Below are 6,000 nucleotides of genomic sequence, written 5' to 3' on the forward strand. Positions count from 1 at the left end.
ATCGCTAAAATGAAAGATGGCCAATGTGACTTATAGGACTTTCATGCGAATAACGTAAGAAAAATATGCTACCGTTCAGAATATCGACCTTGTTCATAGAAATATTTTCTCTGAAGGCACCAAGTGTGGATCTCGCAATCTCGACGAGCTAGAGGTTTTTTTTCCGTGTGTTTTCAGTCCTGCCCCAGTGTGCACCGCGAGTGTAACGATTTTAGAAGTATGAAACGCGGGCCGGTGCCAGCCGGCATACAAATCGAGAATGACGGGAAAACACAGAAATTCGACGTTGTTGGGCTGGATTTCCTGGAAGTGGACCCGATTGTTTGACGTTGTGAGGGCTTGTGACGTATAAGGGAAATGCAGTGCAGGAAAAATGTGTTGAACAAACCCAGGAACAGGCATTAGACAACCCTTGGTAACCAAGATTCAGAAGAAAAAAGAATCACACATAGTAAACAAGAATGCGACTTCTAGCTAGTTTATAGCTAACAATTATTATGTTCGTATGATTTTAATGGTGAAATCCACTGATTTTAGTGGAAGAATAGTGAAAAATTCGATGAAAAATTAAAACAAATCCTGGTATTGGTTGTGTATTGTTTCCCTATGCCTATGAAGTCGAATCAAAGTGAACAAAACGTGATCAGAACTCCAGCGTAGTTAAAGGACAAACTTGTTAGAGTCCCAAAATGGCCGCCACAATGACCGACTTTGGTACCTACTCACGATTTCGAAGGCACAAATCTCTTCGTAAACAAAACCAACGCACATAATCTTCTTATTGTAAGCTTATAGGAGGCAATCAGTGAAGTACTAGATTGAAAGTAGTGAGCTGCATTTTAGTATGGTGAGATGATCAATTCTCCATTTCTGCAATGGAATGGAGCAAACAGCGTGGGTTATATGATTTCATGTCCAATTTTATGCTGTTTGAGCAAAAGTTTGGGTAACTGTGTTGTTGAAGTTGCAAGAAATAAATAATACAACATCACAGTTACCCAAACTTTTGCTCAAATAGCATCAAATTAGTCAAGAAATCATATAACCCACGCTGTTTGCTCCATTTCATTGCAGAAATAAAGAATTGATCATCTCACCATACTAAAATCCAGCTCACTACTTTCAATCTAGTACTTCACTGATTGCCTCCTATCACGAGTGAGCAAGAGCAGAATAATGAAATGCACTGTTGTGTGAATCTTGCTTCTTGAGATTTGTGCGTTTGAAATTCTGATGCACTGTTGAAGCGGGATTTCATGACGTTTGTCCTTAAAGAGTGTACCAGATGACGTACACCAGAACAGAATGTACCTACACCAGAACAGATGGAATCAAGAATGATGAAAAATTGCATCACTTTCTGGATGTAAAACTAATTTAAATTTTAAAGAGTGAGGAGCGGACCTGGTGTGATGGTTAGAACACTTGACTATCACGCCGAGGACCTGGGATCGAATCCCACTCCCGACAAACTCGCAAAATGTGGGTTCTTCCTTCGGAAGGGAAGTAAACAGTAGGTCCCGAGATAAACTAGCCTAGGACTAAAAATCTCGTTAATACAGAAAAAAATAAATTTAAAGATGGGCCATCATTGAGGGATCATGGGACCATAACATTTTGGTCCCTGGAAGGACCAAGGGGTGAAATTCACCTTCTTAGCATCATCACCCCCACCGATTTTCACCGTATTTTGATGTTGCTTTTTCATAAACTGAGCGGTTGGTACGAGATGTCCCCACTCATTGTCTTTATAGTTAAATTGAAAACGCTGCACAGTAGGCCTGACCTCTTTAATGCTTGTAATGCATCTCCGATGTACTGCAATCATTAATAATGACAAGAAAAATGATGGGATTAGTCGATTCCATCATTTTCCACGATTCTTTCAATGAATGGCTGTGTATGTATGTGTAGACTAATCGTCAAAAATGAGATAGAATCATTAGTAGACGTATAGTAGAGACTCCTATATTTACTATGAAATTTTGTTTGTCTTCGGCCAGAGGACGCACAGACTGAACATTACTAACATTAGACAACGGACAATGGAAAAACCACATGTCAAAAAGTTCGATGGCCCTCCTCCGTGTTTCGTTCTATATGACACCACGATGCTCTGGTGAAATTTTCAGCTAAATCCGTTAACATTTGAGCGGTGCTTACCTTTTACCTTTTCAAACCATTCTTGATTTATACTGCGAGTGCGAGGGTAAGTCTCGGCTTCATATAAATAATTCACTCTCACTTGTAGTTCGGGCACAAACAGGAGTGTGTTGTGGATTGGCATCTAAGCCGAGAGAGAGATGAGTTTGTGAAATAGGAGTGTTCACGGTGCGGCTTCGGAGTCAGTTTGGCTTTCTATTCCGCAGAATCATTTCTTGTTCTGTGGCTTAGTAGGTTAAAGCGCCGGTCTAGCGAATACTAAGTCGTGGGTTCAAATCCTACCAGAACGCGATTTTTTTTCCACAAATTTCATCCCTCAATTTGTTAATTAGCAACATTTCGTGCTCTCTAATTACAAGTTTTCCAGTATGTTTCAGGCATACCAACAAATCTGGTAAAAATGCCAGTAAAATGGGAAAAATTCACTAACTTTTCAAAAAACTATCCCATTTTCTAACAATTAACGTTTTTCGTGATTTTTCCGTACGATTTGACAGCTCTTGACTACCATGCTTCCGTGAGCTTGAGGTGAGAATTTGAGATAGTTTTTTTTGTTTTTATTTATGTGTATTTTAACATAACGCTAATTCTACACTTATTGAGAAAGTTGACAACCGAGAGGAGCACAGACGATGCATTGAATACAAGCGATGGTATCGCCGACGAGCTGTCAGCGCTGGAAAATAGATGCTATAAAGGTTCTTGTCTGAACTTTTCGCTGCTACTGCCAACTGGAAGCAATCAATTGAAAAGTAAACAGCTTTCACCCTATTCTAAAAATTGAACATTTCGGCTAAACGAATGCATAGGCAAATTTTCATTTTTTTTGTATTAACTGCCAAAACAATAATAATATATTGTTTCATCCCATTGGCTAATGCAAATTACTTAGAAGATCCTTTAAAAATTCATAAAGAATAGGCTTATATGGCTCATTTTAACATTTTTCAACAAAATTGGCTATAATTCAAAAACGAAAAAAAGTGCATTCCAAAAATTTCAGCGATTATAAATAAGCTTCTCAAAAATATTTTTTTTTATTTTCCGCGAGTACGGGCATAGTTTTTCTGGCTTTTCTTTGTTTCTACGATGCTTCGTAGATGCTTCGATGATTTTTCAAAGTAGTGTCAGGGGAAACAAAAAATTTCCACCTGAGTTTTCCGGAAATATAGGCGTTTCTGAATTTTTCTCATTTTTTTTTGTTCAGCCCTGCCTGTGGAAAAAGTTTTATTAAAATAGCGTCTCAGATCGGCCCAAACCCGTACGGTAATAAAAAAAAATCCCCAGGTACATGACGATTAATTTCCCAGATTACTTTTGAGTTAAGTATTATGTGGCAGTATTCCTGACTAGATTACACCCCTGAATGGCAAACCGCTTGTACACAAACACCCACTACGACAACTCTAACGGTATCGAACATCTGATTTTGACAATCCAATGAACATGTTTGTACACAAAACAGTGTTCATTCGTATCGGCGCATGTGTACTGTGTGCCACACGGAGAGACGAAACTACCCAAAAGTGAGTTCATTCCACCCAACTTCGGGGTTGCGTGCGTCAAGCCAATTTTGAGTTGATGGAATCGATGTTTTTGTTGGGTTGTTCCCGCTTGCTTCCATATGAAAAAAATACCTAATTTTAAGTTTTTTCCACCCAACCGAAATTTTGACTAGGTTGTATTCACTCAAATTTGAGTACTACGCTAGAAACTCAAAATTGGCTTGACGCACGGAACTGCAAAAGTTGGGGTGTTTCTCTCTTCACTCTCTGACAACAATAGAAAGAGCGCATGAAAAGGGAGATGAAAAAGAACTCAAAATTGAGTTTAAAAGTACCTAATTTTGAGTTTTTCAGTTTCTCCGTGCATCGAATAAAATAGAGACAGCTATGATTATTCACCGCAGCACATGGTTCCCTTCTCGTAGGAATCGCATTAGAGCGACCAAGACGCGACAACGTAAACAAAACTTTCGTCCGGCCCCTATCGCCACCAATATGCAATGGGCAAGTCGTGGAGCCGGCCGAACGGGTTTACTTTATTCTGGTGCAAGCAGGGTGAACCACCACGACACAGGTCCAGTCTCTTTCGCTAGTCGTTGTGAAGATATTTTTTCCCCGTTCTTCTTCCGTATGTTCATTGGGACTGGTTTTGGTGTTTTTCTTCCATTTTGATTGAAGGAACCATACAAATAAAAATATGCAAAATTTGAAATGTTTATGTTTAGTCGCGATTTGTGGCAGATCTATCTATGAACAAAGACATGCCATGCTTATCAATGGCCTAAATTGAGAACATTTGTGATCAACGGTGCGCAATTTAATGATCTTATCTCTTATTTGAACACTGTAAGGGATATTCACTATCGCAAAGTACACAAATGTTTATCGAGTTTCGTACATTTGAAGTGCTACGAATAACTATGCATTTAGTTTTTGTACGTACCTTATAGATTAAAATATGGAAACAGTCAAAGGTTATCAAATGTGAAATCTGCACTTGATCGATATTCTCGTTTTTGACGCTGCAGAGAACAAATTTTTTGCACAGATTTGCGGTGATATAAGTACGTAATCAGAACTAAGTATTTCATTCACTGGGCGATTATTGAGACTTGAATTTAATTCCAGTTCACTTTTTAATCATTTGTTTCTATTTTTACGTCACTATTCCCGAATTTTGATGCATTTGTTGGTGATTATTTGCCAAAATATAAACCTTCCCCGAGAACCGAACCGTATTGACCGACCTCTCTCTAAAATAAAAGCTCTCATTTTTGAGTAGCGCCCATGCCGCACAGGGACTGTGTTGGAAACACACATTTTTTTAAATTGCTCGCACACTCACATTTTTGCAAAATATCAATATTTTTCGGTATTTGAAGGTGGTTTATAAACCCAGTGAGGTTGCCATGTCGAAATTATTGCAAAATACATGCTCATATGAGCGTACGAGCAATTTTAAAAAAATGTGTGTTTCGAACACAGTCATGTGCGGCATGGATGTTTACTAAAAATGTGCAGGCCGAACACATTTTTGAGCGTAGCCGTTTTTGCGTGCTGACGTATATTTTTAAAGTGTGGAGAAATGAATGCGTAGCAACCGAGGAAGAAAAAAAAACAACTTGATCAATTCAAACAGGGAGATATGATTTCTTTCTGTGTAATTTTCACAGGTTTAATTTTTAAAGAAACGGCGTATTTTTTTAGAAGAATTCGCAGCCCAACCAGCATATCATTATTTGATGTGAAAATAATTGTTATCAATCTCGTCATCCGTGCGATTGTCGCAACATGTTTACGAAAAGAGAATATGGAAACTTTCAAATGTAAATAAAAACGTTTATCATTCTAGCGCATTAAATTCACAAATTTCGTCTAATCAGCCTTTGTCAATCAAGTAATTAGGATGTGATCCAGCAATACAATGTACATACAATATAAGTGGCATAAATACATTGAATACGAGTGGCAGATTATTCGAAAATAGTGTTGGTGTCCAAAATATATAGAGTGACAAAGGGTGTTATCGGCAGGTTTGTTCTCTTTGTCATGAGTTTGGGCCAAATTGCCTGAAATTTGGGCATATAATTCAGCTTGGATGGGAAGGATTTGAGGCCAATTCAGAGATCAACAGGTTAAAAAAACCAATGATCAAGAGAACAAAACTGCCAAAAATACGTAAGATACCCTACGTAATAGGGTCCAAAATGCTTTGGGGTGTCCAAAACAATGAAAACTGATACTTCACAAATCAATTAGTTTTATCAAATTTTCGGTCAGAAATAACCTTGTCAGTATTTTTAAAGGGCAGTGGAGGCTTTTATGATCACAC

At 38.2% G+C, this 6,000-nt stretch overlaps 1 protein-coding gene across 3 annotated transcripts in view; it reads right to left on the bottom strand.

The window, feature by feature from the left end:
- Positions 1–4,927, bottom strand: part of LOC109402723 (protein phtf) — a 42,342-nt gene extending 37,415 nt beyond the window's left edge. For all 3 annotated transcript variants that reach the window (XM_029878904.2, XM_019675421.3, XM_019675417.3), the window contains exon 1: positions 4,612–4,927. The gene's annotated coding sequence lies outside the window, so the exon portion shown is untranslated. The remainder of the gene's footprint in view (positions 1–4,611) is intronic.
- Positions 4,928–6,000: the final 1,073 nt, after the last annotated feature.

This window comes from Aedes albopictus, chromosome 2 (assembly GCF_035046485.1).
Source record: "Aedes albopictus strain Foshan chromosome 2, AalbF5, whole genome shotgun sequence".
Taxonomy (NCBI): Eukaryota; Metazoa; Arthropoda; class Insecta; order Diptera; family Culicidae; genus Aedes; species Aedes albopictus.